Source organism: Grammomys surdaster, unplaced genomic scaffold (genome assembly GCF_004785775.1).
Source record: "Grammomys surdaster isolate TR1022 unplaced genomic scaffold, NIH_TR_1.0 318, whole genome shotgun sequence".
Classification (NCBI taxonomy): domain Eukaryota; kingdom Metazoa; phylum Chordata; class Mammalia; order Rodentia; family Muridae; genus Grammomys; species Grammomys surdaster.
In genome coordinates, this window is record NW_021604737.1 from 160,602 (window position 1) to 174,697 (window position 14,096).

Below are 14,096 nucleotides of genomic sequence, written 5' to 3' on the forward strand. Positions count from 1 at the left end.
GAACTCATTCTGTAGACCATGCTGGCCTCCAACTCAGAAATCCACCTGTCTCTGCCTCCCAAGTGCTTGGATTAAAGGCATGCACCACCACTGCCCAATGACTAAACAATTCTTTAGAGCTGGACAAGGGAGGGATCTCTTACATAACAGAGATCAAACACAGACATGTATCTCTACTTCCTTTCTAAACCCTTACAAAGTGGTTTTGGAAACAACAGGCACAATTCCACAAGGTCAAAGAGAGACATCCCAGACAGATGATACCAACAGCATCTGGAGAGACAAACTGTGCCTGAGAAAGAGCCCAAAACTCAGCAGGCAGTAAGACAGTCCATGCCTGAGACTCAGGAATCAGCATAAGGCACATCCAGGAAGCAAGGAATGATGTAAGCTTAGACAGAAATAGCAGGAGCTCCCTCTGAGTGAGCAGATGGGGAACCCACATACAGAGATACCAGGGTCTTCCAATTAAAGAGCATCATGTGCTCAAACTAACAACCAGAGCTTTCAACCAACAATGGACCGAACCTTTGAAACTATGAGACAAAATAAACCCCTCATGCTTTGTTACGGGGATGTTTCCATAGAAACAAAAAGCTGAGTGACCCAGATACTTAAGAGTTGTGTATGGTTCTCTCATTTATTTATTTATTTATTTATTTATTTATTTATTTATTATTTTATTATTATTATTAATTTTTTTTGGTTTTTCAAGACAGTATTTCTCTGTACAGCCCTGGCTGTCCTGGAATTCACTCTTGTAGACCAGGCTGGCCTTGAACTCAGAAATCCGCCTGTCTCTGCCTCCCAAGTGCTGGGATTAAAGGTGTGCGCCACCACTACCCGGCCATTCATTTATTATGAGAGTGTTTCTAGCACTAGCCTCAAGCTCCCTATAGATTAGAATAACCTTGAACTGATCACTCTACTTCCACATCTCAAGCGCTGGGATTACAGGGTGATGTACCACCAAGCCTGGCTTATACCTCGCTAGGAATCAAACCCAGAAAGGGCTTCATGCACTTCACCCACTCTGCTACCAACCGAGTTACATTCCCAACCCCTAAAGGTGTGATTTTTTAAAAGCCCAAAGTTTGAGGCTGATGAGATGGCTACTTGCTACTCTTGCAGAAGATCCAGGTTCAGTTCAAGCACCAATGCAACAGCCCACAAACATCTGTGATTCCAGTTCCAGGGGATTCAATATCCCCTTCTGGTTTCTACAGGTAATCACAAACATGTGGTGCACAGAAAATACATTTGGACAAAATACATATACAATGTTTTTTGAAAGATTCTTGTCGAGAGGCTGATGGACTGGCTTAGAAAACAGGTACATGAAGACAGATGAACAGAGTTCAATCCCCAGAACACACATGGTAGAAGTTGCCCTCTGACAGATGAGTAGCTTGTTACTCTAGCTCACCAGAAAAGCTGGCATTTCACCTGGGCCATATGTTGAAAGCAAGGACTAGAGTTAATAATCATAAAACAGCTTAGTGCTTTCACCATGAAGGGTATTTCAAGGGCTGGCCTTCAGGCAGGCACTGCTCAGCTGATCCGTGGAATGGAGTTAGAGCAGAGCTCCCCGCCCCCACCCCCACCCCCACCCCCACCCCCACCCCCACGAATGCATGATATGCCCCAGGTGAGCATAACATCTGAGAGGAAGCAGCATCTGTCATGGCTGGTGCATGGCAGGGTCAGAGACACCACAATACCCTGAGAACCTGGTCAGAGAGCCCAAAGAACAAAGAAGTGCAAAAAAGTGCATAGTTCTCAGACCAAGAGAACTAAGGGCATCTATCTCCAAGCAGCAGTTTTAGGGTGATCCTGGGTGTGACCTAAAAACATGTGAGGAAGAAGAGTCTGCTTCAGAGCCCTGGGTGCTTGGGTTGGACATGGGTGGGGACCTCTGAGTGCTCAGACCCTCTCTGCTGTGTCTGGGAATCCTGCAGGCTAGGAAGGGTAGCCTACACCTCCCTCCAACAGAGTCTGCAAACCACAGAAGTAGCTAATAACCATTACCGGTGGTGTCTAGGCTATGGTCGGTACAGAGAAGGCAAGGTTTGGGAGATGTTTATTGCTTGAGCGAAGAATGAAGAAACAATGGAAGACACCTGAGAAAGAATTCTTAAACCACGGACCATGATGTAAAGTAGAAGAACGGGGCGTGGGTACAGACAGGATGAGGCTCTCATTCTGCCCATGCTGCAGCTTCTAGGACACAGTTCCTACTTGGAGAAATGCTTGCAGCATGGGGCGTTTCCAGTGCCTTCCTGGGCAGGGCAGAGCAGGGCATCGCAGGTGGGTAGTTTCCATACCCCTGGGGGTGGCATGGTTGAAGAAGTTCATCCATAGGAAGGGCTTAAAGCAGCTGAGGAGGGATAAATGATCTGTCCCTGGGAGGGTGGTGAGGGACCCAGGCCAGAGTCCATGAGTGCAGGTTCTCTCTGGCTGGAGCAAGCTCCTTCTCCCCTCCCCCCTCCCCTTCCCCCCCACCCCCCACGCCCCCCCGCCCCACCCCCGCTTCATTCTGCCCTCACTCACAAGTTTTTAAGTAACACCTGGGCTTATCCAACTCAGTACCCTAAAACTGCCAATTAGAAATGCTCATAGATTTCTGGGCGTGGTGACATACACTACTTTTAATTCCAGCATTGGGGAGGGGAGAAGGGGAGAGGCAGATGCAGGCGCATCTCTGTGAGTTCAAGGCCTGGTATACAAAGTGGGTTCCTGGACAGCCAGGGCTATTACATAGAAAAACTCTGTTTCAAAACAAACAAACAAACAATAACAAAACAAATGAACAAAAAATAGGGAAGAAGAAGAGGAGGAGGAGGAAGAGGAGGAGGAGGAGGAGAAAGGCCCACAGTTCTTCTGGCCTGAGGCCTTCCCTGAATTGAAAGTTACAATTATTAACTCCACTCCTTGCCTTCTACAAATGGCCCAGGAAAAAGATAGCTTTTCTAGTGAGCTAAAGTAGGAAGCCCATTTAAATGTAGTTGGATGCTTGTCAAACCTACAGTTTGTCTTTTCTTACTTTCGCAGCTTGATCCAATATGTACCTCTTATACATTTCATAGGAAAGATGTAACAAAATATATTAATTTTAAATTGGCCAGAAAATAGAGCATTTGATAAAGAATGGGGCTAAGAAATCTGACTGGTGACAGGTCAGGCTCCCAGAACTCAGCTTTGAGAAGTTGTAGTTTCGCTGATGACCACACAGGGAAGACTTGCTTACCTACTGGCTAGAGAGTCCAGAGGGCCTTCCTTTTCCTGCCAGGACCTGACTGGGATGGATACACAGTAACTGGACCGTGACCCGAATTCAAGGAGACAAGGCCAGTGAGTCATGACCCAGGCACGACAACAGAAGTAGAAAGCAAGAAAGAACAAAGCCAAAGCCAACTGTTTTTTTTTTTTTTAAATCTATTAAAAAAGACAGAATCCCAGCACTCAGACAGAGGCAGGAGTGTCTCTGAGTTAGTCCAGCCCGGTCTACAGAGCGGGTCCCAGGACAGCCAGGGCTACACAGAGAAATCCTGTTTAAGAAAACAACTCAAAAGACAGAGAGAAGAAGCCCTGGCTGCTAATGGAAACTTATCTATGAATAGTTCTTCCATTCCGTATTTTGAGACTACCACAGCCCATTTTGTCTAATCCTCCGATTTTACAAAAGCAGAAGCTGGTATGACTTCCTTAGGGTCACGCAGCTAGCTGGTTGGGAAAGTCAGAAGCACGTGTTCTGAGTCCCTGTCCAATCTTCTCTAAGGCTCCTATCAGGTTAAATCCATCTCCCAGCCAAGCACAGATTTCTTTACAAGGAGAAAAGAAAGTTAAGTTGTCAGGACCTCACAAGTACACAGATCACCCCTTTCTGGTTTCACATGGCAGGCTCCAGTTACTCAAGTGTCGTGAAGACAATGCTACTGTTTTGACAGTGATGAATGGAGACCCAGTCCCTACTGCTGGAGAAGCAACAGAATAAAACCAAAGCTGACTTCACAAGCCAGGGGGAAAGTTGAGGAGAATCTACCCCAGGTGAGATTTTGGTGCATAGCAGACGAATAGCTGATCCCCATCTACATACTGGGGGTCTTCCTACGACACAACTGGAAAGCCCCACCATTTACAAGTTCATCATACTCCTGTGCACTCTTCAAATGCAAGAAACACTGCACTTCAAATGTTTTAGAAATATTTGTAGGTAGGAATAAGAAAGCTAACAAGAGACTGACGAAAGCATTTGAATTAACTCTCCTCTTAAGCAAAGTAAATTATATTCATAAGTCAGGAGTTCCAGTTCTAAGAATGGAGTTAAAATTAGTTTTAAAATAGGCACAAGTTCATTGCAGTACAGTTTATAAATGAGATGTGACTTAAGTAAATTTAATTATAAATCAAATAAACTGTAGCATAACCAATAATGTTTGAGACCTTGATTTCGTTCCTGTCAAAATGTTAATAGACATTTATCCATGACATACATTCGCTTCATTTACACTGGGATGTCTTGATAAAACTATCATTGCCCAAAATCATCTTACATGAAAATTCACAGATGCATTAGTAATAAATACATCATCTATAATTATTATCAACTTCATAAGCTCAATGAATAGTGTAGCTTACTCTACATTATTCTAAATACACTCAGAGCTCTGAGTATATATTAGCCTACAGTGTGCACAACCTTCTATCACAAGCTACTTCACAATAAGATTCTGGATATCTCCTGTAAAGTAAAAAATCAGAAAGTCTGCATAGTTTACACTCTCACATGGAGGTGAAATTCCCAGTCACGCCATCTGTGTGTGCAAGAACCGACTGGGGACACCACATCCCCTCAGGGGTACCTCTGGTCTCAGACATGGCCTCATTTCAGCCAGTGCTGTCGATAATGAGACAGCTCTCTGAGGGCATGGGGCACAGATCCACTCATCCATCTGCTGCCAATGCAGCCAACAGTCCACAGGCAAGGCAAGGGATGCAAACACTAAGACCTGATTCCTGCAGTAAGGACATTTTAACACAAGCCTTAGACATGACAGAGCCACCAAAGCAAGGACGAGGTGTCGATCAGCTGGAGTGCCAGCGGCTGGCTTCCCACAAAGCATTGGTGAGCTAGTCACTTGAAACTAAGTTGCAAATTATTATTTCCCAGCCTGCCACAGAACTGCAGCTCTGTACAGGATTTACTTACAACATCCATCCACTGGCAAACTGGACTCTAATTTCAAACACAACTTCCATCAAACCGAGACCAACTTCCAAGTCTTTAGAACAAGTTGAATTTCCCAGGACTGGAGGATCTTGGTGAAACAAAAGCCCATTCGATTTGGACTCCAGGATCATCATGCCAATATCACGTAGAAGCAGTGATAAGTGAAACAGATTGGAAATGAGGAAAGGACATATCCGCTGATCACGTAAAAAAAAAAAAAAAATCCCAGACACAAGCTAAACACTGTAATGAAAAGGTATCAGCTATCATCTCTTTAGGTATTGTGTATATTTGTATGCGCGCGCGTGTGTGTGTGTGTGTGTGTGTGTACAGGTACAGACGTGTGTACATGTATGTATATGCACATGTGGTGCTTGAGATTGAAGCTAGGACCCCATGTGTGCAAGACAAGCACTAACCTTTTAGCTACACCCTTGAGCCCTAAATATTACTTTTACCTTAGAAAATACTTTCTCTCTTGGGACTCAAAGTATTGCTATTAATTTTTTTTAAACCTCATTTTATATACATACACACACATACACACATATACATGTATGTATATATTTTTTCTTGTCATTTTTTTCTGAATTTCATTTGAAGATTTCCTTTTCACCCGCCTTCCAATTCTTCCTACAGATACACTGAATGAGATGATGGGCCCACATATAATTACCAATACCAATTATATTATATTTTTTTCAGTTGTATATTTTTCATTGAACCCATTTTATAGATGTTGGGGGCTTGCTTTGCTTTTATCTTTAGGCAGGGTCTCACTATGTAGCCCAGGCTGGCCTCTAACTTATGACTCTCCTATCTCGTAAGTCCTGCACTTCAGTTGTGTGCCCAGGATCCCCTTGCTTTGCCCTGGCTCCTCAGACAATGAAGGGAAGAATTAAGGCAAGTTTTGAATGAGGACGAAGAGGAAGTTTAATCCCTTTGCTTCCTGTTTTTCTTAGAATAGCACCAGCTTCCGGTCATTTCCAGAGAGCAGTTGTCACAATGTGCAAACTCTGCACAGCTCAACAGAAATTTCAGTTAATCTAGTGAGCCTCTGAAAGTGTTTCCCAGGACTGGAGGATCTTGGTGAAACAAAAACCCAGTCAATTCGGACTCCAGGATCATCATCCCAATATCACGTAGGAGCAGTGATAAGTGAAACAGATTGGAAATGAGGAAAGGACATATTCGCTGATCACGTAAAAAAAAAAAAAAAAAAAAAAATCCCACGTTAAAATAAAGTAACACAGATTTTCATTTTGCGGCTGTCTGCCACAGGAACCAACCATTCCTCTGTGAACTTTGCTTTCTTCACAAGCTCTTGATTGAGCAAGACAAGTTACCCAGCAAATAGCAAAACAACAACAAACAAACAAACAAACAAAAAACCCAAACAAACGAACAGACAAACAAAAAATTCTAGAAGCTCCATCTCCCAGAGGATCCTGAAGGGCATGGGAGTGGGAGGGGAGGGGCCTGAATAGCAGCAGGCTTCGACATAGAGGTGAGACAAAAGAACAGCAACAATGTGCTATGAGGAACCAGCCTCTGCCCAGACACTGACAGGGTCCTACTGTCAGAGCTGGCAGGCTTGCTGGTGCCCTGACATCTCACATGGAGGTGCCACTTCCTGCTCCTCATCCTTTTCCCTGACTCTTGCCTGAGTATCAGAGAGACTGGCCACAGACTTTTGCTGTGAACCCCCTCCCACAAAATGTATAAAAAGAGACTCCCTTCCCTGCCACACAGCCTCTGTTTCTCTTCTGTGACTTCCCAGTGATGTTGTCTGTCCCTGGTGCTGTGATCTGAACTTTCCTTGGAGCCACGCTTCTATCAGTCCGTCCGTCCGTCTGTCCATCCATCTATGACATTAGTATTTCTCCTGATAAGCTCCTTAGTCCATAGAATTATGTCTCAGTGCCCTTTTGAACCACCTGCCCTAGCCAAACCTAATACAATGACCCGGTTCTACCTGGGGCTGGGCTCACAGCAGCTACCATGGCTTGCTACAGCCCCTCCTACCCTGGCTTGTTATGTCCCCTCCTACCCTGGCTTGCTATGGCCCCTCTCACCAAGCCATCCCCAAGCCACCTGTGCTGCTTTTTCCCCTTATTGTTATCTTGTTGACCAAATTCCTGACACGAGGAAGGAAGGGTTTATTTGCCTCACAGTTTAAAGGTGCCATCCATCTTAGCGGAGGAGGCACCGCAACAGGAGCAGTTGCAGCTGTGAGCGCAGGAGTGAACTCATCATTCTACAGATCAGGGAACCAAAGACTGAACTAAAGAGAGGCTGGGCTATAAAAATCTCAAGCCACACACACACCCATCCCCTGAATAGGACCCACCTCCTAAAGATTCACAATTTCTCCACACAGCGCTACAGGCTAGAGGCTAAACATTCAAACACATGATCCCATGGAAGACTCTCCACTCATGAATATACCAGAGTCTCAGTGCCCCAAGTCCTGTGTGGTGCTTTGCCCACGAGGAAAAATTGATTACATTATAAAGAGCCAAAATTAAACCCCATTCACATCAAAAGCACTGTTACAGACAGAGAGAGCTTGACTCCTTCCCTCCCACCTCTCCTGTCTCCATATCAAGCAAACACGTGTCTCTTTAGTCCTTGGTCAGGACATCCCTGGGATGAAGGTTAGAAATGGACCTCAGGGTATCTAATATCCACCATATGAACAGGCTCACATGGAAGCCTCTACAGGCAGGTGAGGTTTTTTTTTTAATTTCTGGCAAGATGACCCCTCATCTGATTGTTAATGTAATCAATGCCCTGCCTAGAGAAAAGTTGCCACATGAACCCCTGCAAAGGTCACTATGGTCTGGTGTCAAAGCCTGATCAACTTCAGTCATCAGCTTCTACCTTGAAAGCATCAGAAGTGATCATGTGGCCACATTTCATGTCACGGTATTCACCTTGCACTGGGAGTCAAGGTCATGGTTTAGAGGCACTATTTTACATATACGTAATCTAATCTGCAGAATTTGAGTTATACACAGTTATATGTACCATTCATCTGTCAGAAAATGGCCCCATCTACATTCCAGTTTTATAAAAATATGACTCGTATTATGAAGAAAAATGAGATGAGCTAAGAGAGACAGTGACCTGATCCAGCTACACTTTAGTTTTAATACAGAGCCTGTTTCTTCACTCCACCCCCACCCCCACCCCTGTACTCTCCCAGTCAGGAAGGCTGCTATTAGATTGAAGCAACCCAGCCCAAAGTTTGCCGATAATGATTTGGTCAGATGTACCAAAGGAAGTCTGTTTCTTCACTTAGTGGTTTGGATAACTTCAGGGCCCAAGAAAGCTACCACAGACCTTCCCTGAGCTCAGTACACGCTTCTCCCCTACTCTGATCACACCACCTGAACAGCAGATTTGGAAAGTTGGCCTCCTTCTCCATGAATCAGGCTTGTTGCCCAAATTAGCACAGAAAGCTCTTTTCCCAAGTGTCTGTCATTCACAAACACATGCTGAGGAATCTGTGCCCAGTGTCCTCCCTCTACAGATGCAAATGACAGACTTTAGTAGATAAGCAGCTTAGGAGGAGTTCCCAAAGTCCCAGCAGGTACCAAGCACTCAGGGTCCTTCTCAATGAACATGCTTTCCCACTAAGTACATCTGAATAGGAAACCATGTGGCCATGAATGCCAGGGTCAGCCAGGGTGCACCCTGTCGTTCTGCTGAGCACAGTAAGAAAGTGCAGAGCTTGAGGTTTTAAATTGCATTTCTTAAACATGTTAGATCCCAAACGGGGAGTGTATGTCCCCTCCTCACCAACAGCTGGAACATCTATTGCATCCGGCTGCTCTCTGTCTCTGTCCTTCACAAAACCAGAGTACCATAGCCAGCAGATCTCTCCCTCAACACTCACATCTCACCAAACCTCAACCAGATTCCTCCCCACTCCTCTGACCTGCTTAGTTGAGGCTTGCTTGTTAGCTGGCTCTACAATAATTGTATGCTAGACGGCTCAGTTTCCAGAGAGATAATAACACAGTGTGAAGAGAAATTAGAAGCTGAGCATGGACCACACCTGCAATCCTCTAGTATAGAAAGCCACAAAGACAGAGGCAGGCAGGCAGACAGACAGACAGACAGACACACACACACACACACACACACACACACACACACACGAGAGAGAGAGAGAGAGAGAGAAAGAGAGAGAGAGAGAGAGAGAGAGAGAGAGAGACAGAGACAGAGAGAGAGACAGAGAGACAGAGAGACAGAGAGACAGAGACAGAGACAGACAGACAGAGACAGAGAGAGACAGAGGCAGAAAGACAGACAGAATGAGAGAATGAGAGAGACAGAGATAGAGAGGGAGGAAGAAAGATGGAGAAAGAAAGGACGAGAAAGCGAGAGACAGAGACACTAGCCAGAGGATGGGATGGGCTCCCTTTCCTCAGTCCCCACAGCATCCCACAGAAACAAGCATGGCTTGTTCCATAGCACAGAGTGATCAACTAGTAATGGTAAAATAACAAATATAGAAATTTTAACCACTCTATTTCAGCTTGATAGATCCAGATCTGTAGCTGTTCTTGGGGATGATTTTGTTATCTGGTACCAAGAAACCTGCTATAAGGCAAAGATGCAGCTTGTCCTGGAGACACTTTCAGGGAAGAGTTTGATAAAAATTGGTATAGAAAACAAAAAAAAATGAATTTTAAAACGTCAGGCCCCCCCCGCACACATGTGTACACACACGCACACATACACACACCATTTAAAAGTGCAGAATTCTGTGGGATTGGAACCTGTGGAATTGGGAGCAGACACCCAAGATTTAGACCTCTTCTCTGCACTTCGGTGCTCAGTTCTGCAAAAACAGAGCAAGAGTAATCCTTGCCCAAGTGACTGTGTGAAGGTTAAACAGAATGTGTTGACAGAAAGCAAAGGTTCAACCATTCTAGCTGTGATGGGGTAGCCTCAGCCATTAAGAAAAACAAAGTTAATCTCCAGATGCTCACTAGTGCATATGGCAAGAGTTACAGCTCTGTGAAAGGAGAATCTGCCATATACAATGAGATATGACAGGTTTGTCTTTAAAAATGACACCACATGTGATAACAAGCACACAAAGACCACTTGCCAACATTGTCTGCATTTTTTCTCCTCTGCCGAGTCTTTTCCTATTAGAACCCTGTGATCCTGCTCAGGGCATTCTTTGTGGTTTTTTTGTTTCGAAATGTTAACAGTCACATCTAGATGGAGGAATCCATACAAATGCTGTGGCCTTCTTTTAGTTCTAGTTATGTATATTTATCTTCTGACACTGACACGTTTCTGTTCCACAATCTCCAAATTACTGCAATTTAATATGACCATCACTTCTTTAAAAAAACAAAAACAAACAAAAAAACCCCCACATGTCACTGAGTACTGAGTCATAGTTAGAAGCTGAAAGTTCCAGGGTGTGAGTGTGCAGCTCTAGATAACACATACTGTACATTTCAAAAACTAGAGGAAAGTATTTTGAAAGCACTTACCACAAAGGATTGACAAATATCTGTGGAGATGATTACATTTAACTCAATTTAAACATTATGTGATGTACAAAGGTATTGCACATTATTGTGTTATCCATTGATATACATGTATACATATAACTTCTGATTTGTATCAGTTAGAATTTAAATTTTCTTTTTATTACTGATACTGTATATATAATGTTTGTGTGTAGGTGTACATATATCACATGTATATATGGCCCTGTGCACCTATAGACTTGCCCCTGTGTACCTGTATACATACTACTGTGCACCTTTAGACATGCCCCCTTTACACCTGTAGAATGCCTCTGTGCACCTGTAGACATTTCCCTGTGCACCCATAGACATGCCCTCTGTGCACCTGTATCAACTACATGACCAATATTTCTTTCCTTAGTGCTAAGGTACCTGGGCACACTAAGCAAGCATCCTACCACAGAGCTGCCCATTGTCCAGCCTGCTTCTTTCCTTTGCATGCTGAATATGTCACTGTATGTGTATGGCCACCATTTGTTTATCCATTCACTGTTAATGGACTCTCAGATTGTATCTGCCTTTTGTCTTTTCTGAACAGGACTACTATGAACATTCATGTACAAGTATTTCTCTTGTGAGTGCCTTCTTTGGGTATTTGCAGTATATGCCCAGAAGCAGGATTTCTAAGTCCCATAATTCTGATTAACTTGAGGAACCATGAAGGTATTGCTTTCCACAGAGACTGAACACACACTTTCACATGTGCACCAGCTATAAATGAGCATTTCAGTCCAGGATTTCCTCAGAACATGTATTCATTAGTTTTCTCTTGTCATCCCAAGTCACAGACATCTTTGTGGATGGAGGTGGAGTATCATGGTGGTTTTCATTAGCATTGCCTTGATGGTAATGGGCATCTTTTTATGTACTTGTTTGTCTCTTTTACGTCTTTAGAGAAATGGCTACTAAACTCCTGTATGACTTTATTTGTTTGTTTGTTTGTTTGTTTTCAAGACAAGGTTTTTCTGTGTATCCCTGACTGTCCTGGAACTCCCTCTGTAGACCAGCCTGGCCTCAAACTCAGAGATCCACATACCTCTGCCTCCTGAGTGCTGGGATTAAAAGCAGATGCTACCTAGCCTGGCTAAAAACAACATTTTGTCTAATCTAAAAAAAGAAATACAAAAAATAATGATTATCAGGGCTGGAGAGATGGCTCAGCGGTTAAGAGCACCAACTGGTCTTCCAGAGGTCCTGAGTTCAATTCCCAGCAACCACCAGGTGGCTCACAAACATCTGTAATGGGATCTGGTGCCCTCTTCTGGTGTATCTGAAGAGAGCAATGGTGGTGTGCTCATATGCATAAAATAAATAAATCTTTTTGTTTTGTTTTGTTTTGTTTTGTTTTGTTTTGTTTTGTTTTGTTTTTTCTAGACAGGGTTTCTCTGTATAGCCTTGGCTGTCCTGGAACTCACTCTGTAGACCAGGCTAGCCTCGAACTCAGAAATCCGCCTGTCTCTGCCTCCCAAGTGCTGGAATTAAAGGCATGCGCCACCACCCGGCCATAAATCTTTTTTTTAACAAAAGAATGATTATCAAAGGTAAATCAACTCATTTCATGCTGCAACTATATCACAGATATAAAATATGTTAATATTTTATTGCCCTCATTGTTAATGATAAACTGGGATGTCTTAATCAATTAAAATTGGCCATGAAAGCATAGTCTTTAGAATAAATAAATAGATATAAAATGGGATGCAGCATATGCCATTAATCCCAGCACTCAGAAGGCAGAGATAGGTCATCTCTGAGTTCCAGATCAGCTTGGTCTACAATTTAAGTCCCAGGACAGTCAGGGCTACACAGAGAAACCCTGTCTCGATAAATAAACAAACAGATATAAAATAAATTTGCAAACACAAATTGGGCTTTTTCTAGAGAAGTTTGTTTTACCTGTTTCCAATAGACTTTTTATTAAATACAAATAATAATGACTTTGCATTGCCAACAGCTTACATAGGACTTAAGCTGATCTGAGACAAGAGTAGAATCAGACATTTTGGAGATTGTACAAATGTACAATGCACTTCCCTATCAGAGAAAATAAATGACCTTTTTTGCTTGTTCTAAATTTCCTATAAAGGGCTGGCAAGATGGCTCAACTTGTAAAGATGCTTATAGCCAAGCCCGGAAACCTGAGTTGGATCCCTGGGACCCACATGGTGGAAGAAGAGAACATCCCTCAAGACGCCTTCTGACCTCCATACACACACCATGGCATAAGTGTACACAGCCCATACAAGCACAAATGTAAACATAAGAGGGGATAAAAAGATTAAATTTTCTATCAATATGACATAAAAAAATAAAGGGAAAAAAACTAAAGGTGAGCACAAGAAAAGGAATTTGCAGAGACAATTATTTCACTAATCAAGTTGGGAAGCAGAGAGACTACAGAACGGTGGTGTGTTGTGCCCCACAGCTGTGGCAGGAGCCTAAGACCACAGGAAAGAAAGACGCAGATCTGGTTTGCAAGCAGGTTGTGGCAGGCTGATGCCTGGGCTCTTCTGACTCATAGTATGTCAGAGATGAGTAACAGAATTGGTTTTGCACTGGAGCAGACAGGCTGGAGCAGCTGGGAGCAGGAAGCACATCCGGACAATGGAAGCTCACTATCTCTCCACATCTATGGAGAGAGAGCTTTGATAAAGTGCTACCTTCCTTAGGAACTAGCCTGAAAACTCCAGGGATAACCCTCATAAGGCTTGGAGTGTAGTTCTGTGGTACCAGGGGGAAAACACTCAGCTGTATGTTCCTCCAGTTGTTTGACTCAGGATAACATCTGTCCTGTTTATTTTCTGCAACAAAGGTTCTTGAATCATTTAAAGCTATTTGTAGGTATCTAGACCCAGTTCCTACATCAGCAGGCAATGTCCAAACAAGAGAAGTTACCAGATGCAAGAGAAGAAAGAAAAATCACAAAATTCTCAGAAAATACATGATTGCAAGCAAAGTCAGTTGAGGAAAAAGTAGGCCTAGGGAACACCTTATCCCCTGGGGAAAATTCCATTCCAGGGCGCCGTTTGTCTTATTTTGTTTTTGTTTTGTGCTACTGTGAGTCAAACACTAGACTAGGTCTCAAAGTTGCTGGAACAATGCTTGACCAACTGAGCTATATCCTGGTTCTTTTACTTTTGTTTTAGAAGATCTCACTAAGTAGCCCAGGCTGGCCGTGATTTCACCTTAGCCCTTAGTCCAGGCTGGCTTTGATTTCACCTTAGCCACCTTAGCCAGTCTTGGCCTTGATCTCACTTTAGCCCTAGGTGGCTTTGATTTCATCTTAGCCCAGGCTGTTTTTGATT

At 43.5% G+C, this 14,096-nt stretch overlaps 1 protein-coding gene across 1 annotated transcript in view; it reads right to left on the bottom strand.

Annotated features, from left to right (window-relative positions):
* The window catches only part of Rab31 (RAB31, member RAS oncogene family), a 123,412-nt gene that overhangs the window by 77,157 nt on the left and 32,159 nt on the right, over positions 1–14,096 (bottom strand). The gene's annotated exons all lie outside the window — the stretch shown is intronic.